This window comes from Anomalospiza imberbis, chromosome 1, assembly GCF_031753505.1.
Source record: "Anomalospiza imberbis isolate Cuckoo-Finch-1a 21T00152 chromosome 1, ASM3175350v1, whole genome shotgun sequence".
Classification (NCBI taxonomy): domain Eukaryota; kingdom Metazoa; phylum Chordata; class Aves; order Passeriformes; family Viduidae; genus Anomalospiza; species Anomalospiza imberbis.
The window spans coordinates 67,219,961-67,232,300 of NC_089681.1; the positions used below are offsets into that span (position 1 = coordinate 67,219,961).

Here is a 12,340-nt window from a genome sequence, read left to right on the forward strand (position 1 = left end):
CATGCTACAAACAACAGATAACATTTCCTTGTTTAAGGTCCAAGATAATGATGTATGTGGAAAGAAAAGGAGATGTTTCACACCACTTTTGCCACCAGTTCCTACTAGAATATAATTTCAGTGCCTGCAGAGGGAGAACCTAAAAAGCATAAGAAAATTCCTAAATCTAGCCTCCCCTCACTGAAATAGAAATATTTTTATCTTTTTTCTTCCCCCTTTGACAAAGTTTATCAAGGTTAAATTTGAAATCACTCACTCCTTACAACAGTTTCACAGTATTTAGTGAAAGAACAGTGCTTCTGCTGCTTTCATTTTCAGAGTTTCCACACAAGGAATCTTTACAGCCTGAATTTTGAACAGCAAGAAGTCTATCCCATCAGTCATAATTAATGTGACTCTTAGAAAGTTAACAAAAGAGAGTGAACTGCCACAGTAAGTTTCTAAAACCAAAGGAAGGCATATGAAAACACGTGAGCAACACCTGTAATTTGTCACTTTAAAGAGGCCTAAATGAGATAACATGAGATACCAAGTAATGGCTGCTTTTTGCAGTCTGCATGACTTGTCAGCACTCAGTGCTGGAAAGCAGGATTTTGTGTTATGTGACCTGTCTCATTCAAAGTAGGAACCTTGGCAGTACAGATGGTAACATGAACACAGCACTAATAAAACAATTTTAATTCTATGGTAATTTAGTCTGGGGTGCTTTTTTATGTGCAGTAGAAATGTCTGAGGTAGAGAATCAGCTGTCATTTTTACAAGTCACTTTTTGATTAAGAGGACCCGAGACTGCTAGACAAGAACTTTATTTTGAGATCAGAAATTTAGCAATTCTGACACAGAGAACACCAACCATACATTTAACCCTGGACAAGTAGTCCACAACTCTCCAGCCAGAACAATGCTAGCTGCACTATACTATGAAACAAAATACTGAGAAAAGGTAGGAACCAACGGACTCTCCACTGTGTTAGGAATACCCACAGGACAACAACACCTCCTGATTCTTAGGAGGCAAACTCAAAGCAGTTCAAACCCCAAGGGGCAGAATGGGTTAGCCATGGTAATAAGGATGGCAAGAAGGACATTTTGCCTTGTTTCCTAGTCTGTAGGACATCTGTAATGCACTAAAGAACTTCACTCTCCTTGGATTTTGTATCTCAAAAACCTGAGTAGAACTGCTTTCAAAAGAATGGGTGTCAATTTTCCTTTGTCTTGAGCAATAGGATTCCATTTAATACCACTGCTCCTGAAAAGAGTTAGATGTCACATAAAATGGAACCTAGCTGTAATCTGTGTCTCATAACACAAATAACTTAATCTGATAACGGAAAGCAAACCTGTAACAACCTTAATCCTGGTTCACATATGAGTACTTAGAAAAAGGCATATGAATTCCTGAGGATATCTATTGCCCTCCTCTCTGATGCACTCTAATACAAATATTATGCCTATTATGCATCATGCCATTATTTTGAAAGCATTTATAAGTTCATTGGCTTGCTTTAGATGAATTCTACACTTTCTTCCAAACAATCATCTCTCAAAGTATCAGCTGGCTTTAGGTACCTAAGTGATTCTCTGGATACTCTCCTGAAACATATGAATAAAAACTGGGCTTTCCTCTTCATGGTTTTCTTGAGCAGTCTGTCTCTGTCAGTCACCCAGTGGCCCTAGGGAACTTACCTTCTTCATTTAGCTGAGTTAAGTGTGAAGTGCTGAAAAGCATAAATACTTCATTCTCTATTCCTTTTTCCAAAGCAGAGAAGAAAAATATTAGCTAAGACATTCTTCCCCTTCTCTACCCAGTCTCTAATAAAACCTGTGGCACCTTCTGAGAAATAACTCCAGGAACACAGTGACAGCCTACACAACCTTAATACGAGCACCTCCCTAAGGCAACAGACTAATAGAAGGCACAAACAGCTAAGAGTGTTGCTTCCCTTTACTGAAAATAACAGGCTGAGTCAGACTGTGGCAACAAAATGAAGAGACAAAGCTGAGAGGCTGGTACTTATCACTGGAGATGTATTGGAGTTGTGGCAACCAACTGCTGTTCTGCTCCATCTCTTTTGCAGCAGCTGCAAAGAGAGTTCTCCACATCACTTCCCAGCTGTCCTTCCTATTTGTGCCATGGCAGTCTCCTCCTCCTCCTCATCCAGCAGCAGCAATTCCTGGTGCTTCTGCCCTCAAGCAGCATAAACCAGTACTGATCGCAAAGGAGAGAAGCTTGAAGTGTTAGAAATACTGAATGGTTTCGGTTGGAAAGGACTTTAAAAATCATCTTCCAATCCCACTGCCATGGACAGGAACACCTTCCACAAAACCAGGTTACTCAAAGCCCCACCCCTAACCTGTCCATCAACACTTCCAGGGATGGGACATCCACAATTTTTCTTGGAAACCTGTTCCAATGCCTCACCATTGCCATTAAATAATGTCTTCCTGATTATCTAATCTACAGGTAGATGTAGATTTCAGCTTGGAGCAATTCCCCCCTTGTTGTATCACTACATGTCCCTGTAAAAAATCCCTCTCCAGGTCTCTTGTAGGCCCTGGGTAGGTACTGGTAGGTACTTTAAGGTCTCCTCAGAACCTTCTCTTCTCCAGACTGAACAACCCAAGCTCTCTCATCCTGTCTGCATAGGAGAGGTGTTCCAGCCCTATGAGCATCTTCATGGCCCTAGTTTGAACTCACTTCACCAGGTCAACATCTTTCTAGTGCTGGGGGCTCCACAGCTGGATGCAGCACTCCAGGTGAGGTCACATGAGTGCAGAGTAGAGGGGCAGAATCATCTCTGTTGACTTTTTGGCCACATTCCTTTTGATGCAGACCAGGACATGGCTGGCTTTCTGGGCTGTGAGCACACATTGCATGGTCATGTTGAGTGTGTTTTCTATGCATGATTGACAGAATACTGTGAATATATAATCTTGCCTACAAACTTTAAAAAAAACCAAAAAAAACCAAAACCAAAACAAAACCAGAAAATTCCTAAATCTAGAAAAAGGGAATATAATAGCACAAGGTTTTACAGATGGTCAGATCAAAACAGCTGGAGTCAAAAGTGCCTTATTTGAAATCAACCCCCAAGTCAGTAACAGCAGAAAGAAACCAAAGTTGTCCCAATCAAGTCACTGGAGCAAGGATTCCACTTGCACTCTGGAATAGCCAGTGATATCACTGGAAGATGTTTTCCCTCTCCCACTCAAGGGAGCCATATAAATTTGTACTGCTGCAGCTGTTTATGCATGCCCATGAATAAATGGATAAAGAACTGAAAGAATTGCAAACCCAAAAAATTAATAGGAAATCAGTGAATTTAACACATTCTAGACCAGTGGAGTGGATGGTGTGGAATATGGGAGCAGACAACAACAGTGCAGAAGGACAGAGAGGGAATTATATTTTGTTCTGCTTTTTTGGAACAGCAAACTAATGGTTTCCCTATGTTCTTCCAGCTAGAGTAGAGGCAGCAGAGGCTGTTTTTTCCCTGACAGACATATATAATGGCCTCCACTGTTGCAAAGAGATACCAAAGGAAAGTTTAACGCCTGTTACAGTGTAAATATTGCTTTGTAAAATCAAAGCTGTCTCTGTGAATTTGGTTTGCTGGATCTTATCTGCTGGCAGTAATGGTGATGTAAAGAAGATGTGAATCATCAAGAAGAGGAAATTAAAAACTGAAATTTTCTTTTCTTTGACTAAAAGCTCTCTGAATTTCATTTGACTGGAAAAATAAGACCAAAAAAAATCCAAAAATATAGCATGCTATGTTCTTCATTAGCAGCAAGAATATAGATTTAAAATTCTTTCAAATTATTAGCTAGCACATATAAAAAAGGCCTCAAACACAATGTGGTTCTCGTCGTGAACACAAGTGTTGGGAAAAAAACAGAAATGGCAAATCAAAATAATCAATCACTCTATTTAGAGAAATCATAGACCTATGTATTGTATATAAAGCATATAATAAGACATCTACTGGAATTTCATTATCTATAGTAATGTGTTTGTGTTCTCACAGGATAACCAAGAAATTTACTGTTTTAATCTAAAGACTTTAAAAAACAACTTAAACATGAAAGAACACAATTGAAAAATAAGCTCTACAGCTAAATCTGCACTGCATTATTCTGAATATTTTTAACAAACTTCAGAGAACCTACATAAAAAAGCTCTTGTAGCTTCTTTCTTTAGCTCATGGTTTCTTTTAAAAAGAAAAATGGCCAGTAAATGTCAATACAACATGCGGGAAAAATAAAGATTATTTTTTCAATATGAACATATTTATCAAAATTGCTGTGTTTTTGTTGGCTTGAACATTACAAGTGACAGGCAAACAAATAGGGAAGACTTGGAAGACTATTATTTTTAATTATTTAAGATTCTGGACCAAATTTGTGTTTCACACACATGTCAAGAGTTAACTCTTATTCATGTCAGTACAATAAACAAAAGCACAATCAAGACCATCAGATCTTAATCTAGTTTGAAATAAAACTTTGTAAATTACTACTGGTAAGAAACATCCTGGTTTATAACATTTAAAGGCAGAACTGTGAGACTTGGTCATGATGCACACATCTCATGCCCATATGCTGAAACAGCTCTTTCAAGGGCCATTTGCAATCAGAAGAAAGAATATTTATTGCACCATCACGTAATAAGGAGCAGCAACCTGTTTATGTTTCAACTACAGGATCAGGTTTGGAGTGATGTCATTAGCAGACAACCTCCTCCATGCTTCTTGGTCTTTTGACTGCAGAGTAAAACTTAGAAATATACCTCTTCCATGCAGAAATTGTTCAGAAAATGCAGAGAATGCAGTACATATTATTTCTAATAATTCAGCGTTATGTAAGCTTATCTTACAGCTTAAAGCATTGGTGTCCACCATGTTCTCCCTCAGTTATGCAGGCAAAAACTGCGGCTGAAAACACATGCTTGGAAAAACAGCAGCCTAGCTATAAATAAGTATCCCAGGAGATGACTTTCACCCTAATTCATATATATGTTTAATTCAAAGGCCAACATCATCACTGCTATGCCCCTCCATAGGCTTCAGGAGAAATAAAATTTTAAGGCACTGTGTCAGAGCCCATGTACTGACTAGAGTGCTGATGCTGTGCTCAGCTATGGATCATTCCCCTGGATCCACTATGATTTGGTGCATGGCTCTTCACAATGTCATGCACAAAGGTTAGAATAGTCATAACACTCTGTTTCCCTGACAATTGCAAGTGCAGAATGGGGGAAGAACCCATAAATCAATGAAAGAATATATGTTGCCTTATTCACATTGACCACATATCAAGAAGTTTCAGATTCTTAAGAGTAACCATTAGTTATTCTTCAAGTACTCATGCAGTACTTGAGCATTTCTCATTTTATCCTTACAGCTTATTAGGGATAAGGAGCTTCAATCTCTCAAGTTCAGACTGTTTTCCTCACCCAAATATATCATACACATCTATCTATCTATCTATCTATCTATCTATCTATCTATCTATGTTGTACCTGATCTTGTCTGAAACAAGTGCATGATGTCAAATGCCAGTAGTGAAATATTTTAAGATAGAAAAAGCTCAAAAGTCCCAACATATTTTTTCTGCCACGACCTTTGCAAGGGGATGCATCTAAGAACAGCCCTCTGTGGGTAACCACAGTCAAACATCTCTCTGATTGTAACCAAGCAATATATTCTGATACACATCTGCAAAAAGTCTGTCAATACTTCCACTACAAGTTAGCTCACATGAAGTCCTAATACCACTGAGGACAGAGGTTGCTTAAGGTCAGTGGTTGATCACTGCGGTCAAATGAAGTACCATATAAAAAGTGCAGGCCATGACTTCCTGAAATTCACTCACATAGGCATTCAAAAAGGGTTTTCTCAGCACCATCTGGGAAACAATCCAAAAGAGGACTCCATGAACACCTGTAGTACTTTCTCAAATCTACACGCAGGAGTAGGTTTTTCTAATCTATCAGCATTTTAAGAGCCTTGGATAGTTCTGGACCAAACACAGTTGCACAGGAGGACTAAATCTGGAATGCCTGTGAGAAGAAGCACAGGAGGGTTTAGCTGTTTTCCATGCACTCAGTAATAACTGATTTGGCACCAACTGTGCAGGCTTACAATGGTGTTTTCCAAGAAGGCTGTTAAAGCCCCAAGTCTTGAGCAGGCTTGTGGCTGAGCTGCCCCTGTCCATGGTACTCAACCAACAAGCTCTGGGCCAACGCAGGTCACTGTGTGCAATGACTTTGAGTTTAGGTGGCACATCCAATCACTCTGCTTGTCAGGTTTGGAAGACACATACTACGGTTTTGTTGGCAAAAAGCTGGCTTTGCTGACATAGTCTAATGAATAGGATTCAGGCTTGCTCTTCTGAAAGACCTACTCAGGTCTTCCTTCAACTGAGGGAATGAGGCTAAAACCCCCTTGAAATAACAATTCTGCCATCTGTGAATGCCAGTCAGGGAAAGCGAGCGAACCAAGCCTTTGCCAATGAATGGCTTTGGGTATTATTTAGTTCCAGTGGAACACAATACAGAACACAGGACTTTTTTTGATCGAGTCCTGTGGGGCAGGCAGACCCCTCTCCTGACCTGTCTGATAGTCCCAAGTATGCAAGAACAGTTGCATGTACTCATCAGAGATCCAGGAGATCTCTGATTTTTCACGTGGTCCAAATGTCTTTCCCAACTTGTTCTTCCAGATCCTTCCCAACTGGTTCTTTCAGAATCAGCACGGTTAAAGATATGTATTACACAGGGCTGGTTGTTCCTGTAGTGTGTTTTCAATTAGGATTGAATATTAGAAAGCAGGCTCCTAATCTTATGTTCTTTCACACATTGCAGATCCTACTCACCTAGGGAGACTCAGGGAAAGGTGACATTCACAGTATACAACTTTGGACACCAAATACAGGAGCTCAGTTTTCCTGAGCCCTTAAAATCAAAGGGATAGTCTTGCCCTTTTATTAGGTGATTCAGGGAACCATTATATCCACTATGCACATAATGGTGCCATGGTTTTTGACTATAGCACTGTCTACGTTTATCAACTACAACAATAATCATGTCACATCATCAGAATTTCTAAAGCCTGAAAACATGAAGTTCAGGTGTTTATGCTCTTGATTTTCAAGCTCAGTAGCAGAAGATAGGGGGTTTGTGTCTCTTTCCTCATCTCATCCGAACTCCAAATACATACAAAATGCAATGGAAGTCACTGAAGGACAAATACTTTTCTTAAAGGAAGCTACATACCAGCTTATTAAACCTCTTCAAGGAGAGATAGATGTGACTCATTGTTTGAGGGAAATGACCACCAATATTTACTGAGACTCTTCATCACCAATGAGTTTCCTGTCAGAACTGAGGAAGCCCCACAGATCCAAAGTGGTTTCTGACAAGTTCCTTCAACTGGCCTTGAGCTAGAGTTTCAATTAAAATGAAACAAACTGCATCAAATACTCAAGACTTTCCATGTTAAACTATAAGTTCAGACACAAACTCATGACTTCATAAAAAAAAAATAAAGAGAAAGAAAAGATAACAGGAGATATGAAACAAACTACTAATCAAGGAGCAAATCCAGTTCAGTCACAAGTGTGTACTGGGCTCTCTCCTGCTCAAGGAGTCCACCTAACTACTTGAGACAATGTAACTGGAATTAGGTGAGAGGAATTATATCCTGTAATCTTACTAAAAGGGATTATTTTATACTTCCTACATCTTTAACTTTTATTATATATTCCAAAAGATTAATATAAAGGCAAGATTCCAACACACATTTCTGATAAACATTTACTTCTCCATCCGGTCTCGCTCTATTAATTCACAATGAAGATATTACACAAGAATTCAACATTAAAACACTAAATTTAAAAAAAATAGGTCAGTTATTTGTAGGCAAAATCCAAACAATTACACTCTCAGTGTAACTGATTCAGTAGTCACCCCATCAAATCACATTACTACAGCTAAAGACCAGAATAAATCAACACAAGCCATTTCACCCTTGTAGCCAATAAAGCACTAGTTTCCTATGTATTTTCAACATCTAAAGTGAGCCATAAGCCTCATGACACAGAAACTGAAGGCACCCTTCATATGGGACAGTCTGCTTGCTTCTAAAATAGCCTGTTAGTTCCCATGAAAACACTCCAGGATTTAGTTTTCCATAATTTCCTCAAGTTTTCGGTTTGAACTGAAACTTTCCCCGTGGTGTTTGAATTACAACACTTTCCTTTTTTCATGGAAAATTTCCAACACTTATTATATTTGGGGTGGGTTTCTGAAAGGCAGGAAGAAAAAGAAGGAAGAGAACTTTTCACTAGAATTGAAAATACTGCTGACAATATTTTCAGTAAGACGAATATTTTGGGAATTTGAGCTCTTTGTAATACTCAGAAAAGTTATAACCTCATGTCAGTGAAAAAGTTTGTACAGAAAACATTACAATGTGCCCAAACTTTGTTTGACTATAAGGTTTTGAAATAGCTGTTGTTTGACACTTGTAATAGCCTCTACTGAACATATACAATCAGCTGAAATCTCTGTGTACTCGATTCTTGAAGCTCAAAATATCCCCATAATGCTCCCAACTGCTGCCCTCCAAGGAAGGCCAAGGCATTGAAAGAAAGAGCATCAGCTTGTGAGAGTTTTTTGTTTTGTTTTGAAGAACTACCTTCTTAATCAGATGGTGATAAGAGCAATTCTCATCTGAATGCAGAAGGAAACAAAATACAAACCTAGAAATGTTCAAGGAAATGCAAGAAGGGGAAACTCTGACAGAATACTCGATGAGTGTCCGAGAGTTATGAAAAGAGATGAAGTGACTGAGATAAACGAGGGAAATAATGGGAAAGACTAACAGCTATTTGGCTGGAGGAAACACACAGATTAGGGCTGATGTGAATGACGTTGAGGAAAGAAATGTACAGAAGATAAGACCCCAAAGCTTGACTGGATCGTTGATAGTGGCACTACAACACTCTCCCTTATTCATTTTACTCAGATCAAAATCAGGTTTTTTCTGACATAGGAGTTTGTGTCCCAACATTAAGAAGTGGAACGAGAAACTCAGAAGTACTATTAAAAACAAAATCCAAACAGTAGCAAAATAGCAACCTTTTCATACCCATTTTTCAGATGCACACATTCCTTTGTCAAGTTCATTACACCATCACACAAACACAGCTGCGGTGTCAGAACCCAGGACAGATAGTGCAGAGGTGGAAAGATTTGATGGGAAGAAAAGGCATTTAAGACAGCTTAAACTGGTGAAGAAATTAATGTAAATGAATTTATGAATATTGTTGAATGGATTGATGATATAAATAAACTGACAGACTGACAGAGGTTAAAGGAAGTTGATGTGAAAAGCATGAAATAAAAACAGATCTGAGAAAGAAAATTAGGACAGACTGGACAAGAGTCTGAATAGGAAAAGAAGGGCTAAGAGTAACAATTAAAAAAAGAACACACAGAAAATACCATATCAACTTTGAAAAACCAGCCCAAGGACAAGCTCCAAACCAGAACTCAGAGTTACTGAATCTTTCTGAATTAAGAATGTGTTTTCAAGTGCCTCATTTCCTTATCTGCCACACAAAGATAATGCTGCCCTTTGAGCTCTTGGATAACATCTAGTGACAAAACATGGAATCATGCATGAGGAAAACAAACGTTTTATAACAGAGTTTGCATAGCATGAAATAATCGCAAAGCCTGGGGAAGGACTGCTGATAAAAGCAGCTATTTAAAAGGTGTTCAGTAAGTGCACAGGTGTGATGGTGCTCATTGGCTGAAGCAGAGCAGCTGAGGGAAAAAGCTGTACCACTGTGCCATCAAAGGCTGAATCAACTGCCACACAAAGGGGGCAGGCATGTCTACAAAGAAAACTCAGACAGGTATTTTTAATTTTCAATAATTTTGTTTATCAACCTTAACAGTATTCTTCGTGCATTTGTCTATAATGATCTTAGAAAAAAAAACCAAAACAAAACAAAAAACATTTATCACAGGCAAGTCTTAAAAAATAACCTTAGCAACCAATATATATCATTTATACACAATAGTCAATGTTTCCATTATTGATATTGACCCAAATACTAAAGGAAGCTTATTGTGACCCACTACCGAATTTAGGGAATGTGGAAACCATGTTTAAAAGTTGCAGATTTAAAACCAGAATTTCTGCCCAGTGAGTGGATTTTGCCTGAGTGAAAAAGTGCCTGCTCCTAAGACACTTGCATGCTGGGGGAAGGGTACTGAGATTGGGAACACCTGGGATGTAAGTCTGCAGATAGGGACCCTTGTCACTACAGAGACTTGATGCTCATCAAGAGTAAGTGCTGTGCAACCCTGCTGTACCCAAAGCCAATTTGGGGCATAAGTTTAAAAATCACAGAGGTGTCTCCAAAGAAGGGAATTGCAGAGGGGAGGGGAAGGGACAGAGAAGGCAAGGGAGAGTTAAGAGCCTTGTCTACGCTGGTGATAACATTTAGAATAAGGAAGGTTAAGAGGACACAGGATATTTCCCAGTATTGGCAGAAGTTCTTCAAGACCCCACCTGTCATTTAAATAAACCTACTTAAAACATACAATAGATGCAACTGAGCCATTTGATGGCACTTCTCACAGCACACAACCGTATTTTTAGTGTTTTTTCACTTCAGAGAACCCAAAGCACTTATAAGGTAAGAGGACAAAAGAATATTTGTTTTCTAACTGTAAACAAATTAAAGAGGCAAAGGCAAAAAAAGGCTTATTTTACATAGCACCTACATCAGTAAACTCTCTTCACTAAATTGACTGGGAAGAAACTTCAAAGTGATAAATTATTGAAAAACACATGCTAAACGACCGAGGTACTATATTTTTAGTAGCCAGTGCAGGCCAGTGATCCTGTATTGCTTGAGTGCAGGAGGTAGGCATAGTCTTCTCTTCTGGCATGACAGCACCAGCTTTAGTGCCAAGAATTTAATTGGAAAAAGCTGGAAATGCCTCACACACTGAAAACAGAAAAAAATCCTTATTGTCAGGCAATATGGAGAGAAAGAAATCATGTTACAAGTAATAAATAGTGTATCAAACCCCACTTTTTGTAAAACTAGGAATGGGATAAACCTCTGCTTCCCCACAATGTAGGCAGGGAGCCCTAGGTACAACTCTTTCCCCTCTGGCTTGCAAAGGCAAGACAATATCCTGTCTGCCTTACCCAGTCTGCTCAACCCCTGCCTGTGCATCCACTGACAGCCTTCACACACACGTGGGGAGTAGGGGGATGCCAGCCCCCATTCTACTCTCATCACTCCAACACCACCCTCAGTGTCTCCAGTCCTACATTTGGAAGGAGGTGGAGAGGGCAGAGGAGGAGGGTAGGAAGTAGTGCTGGCAGAAGATAAGCTGGTCCTTACACTTCATTACAAAGCAGCAAAAAGTTTCACTCTTTCTCATTCAACCCATGAATGCGTATTTATTTGCTAATTCTGCTTTCCTGAGGGGCACGTGCTGATCTGCTGATGCTTCTTTGGGCTGCACAGAAGAACAGGCAAGCAGAAACCCTCCACAGCAGAAACAGAAACATTATTACTCCCATGTGTTCACTAAGATTATCCTGCACTGTCATCAGCCTACAAGCATTCCACAGTTTTTCTTAAACACATATGTATGAACACAGTACTTATTATCAGTTAATAATTAATACCGTGCTAATACATGCAAGTCCTATGGCTTAGCTTTTAAGTTCTTCAATCATCTACAGTTTCTTAGTATTTGATGCAATAGTGATCATAGACTTAAAAGCAGGTCACTGCCTAACAATAATGAAAATAAGTATTTTAAGAGTTTACAGTTTACTGGTCCAGCTTCCTGATTGCACCTATGAGAATGTGATTGATAGAAATCCACACGCATGCACATTTGCAAGGCTTCCAGACACACAGAGCTAATACGTGACTTAAAATAATATATCTGGATGTGGAAATTAACTCCAAAGATATTTGAAGAACCTCATTTTTGTCACGTCCTTATATCATACAATAATCACCTTCATGGAATAGCAGCCAGCACCTCTCAATTATTTTACACATTTGACTCCACCTCTTTCAATTCTCATTTAAAGTCTTTAATTTTCCCTGACTATGTATCAGGATGGAGCACTCTGCGTGGCAACTACCATCGCAAATAGTTCTTAAAGCCTCTAATCTTGAAATTACAATAATCAAACTCTATTTCCCAATGATATTTTAACATGTTTCATGTGCATACATTCAATGCAAATAACTTATAGCAAAATTACCAGCAGCCATATACTTTGTGCAA

General features: G+C 39.0%; 1 protein-coding gene across 7 annotated transcripts in view; it reads right to left on the minus strand.

Moving 5' to 3' along the window:
• FHOD3 (formin homology 2 domain containing 3) overlaps positions 1–12,340 on the minus strand; it is a 370,799-nt gene that overhangs the window by 164,247 nt on the left and 194,212 nt on the right. The gene's annotated exons all lie outside the window — the stretch shown is intronic.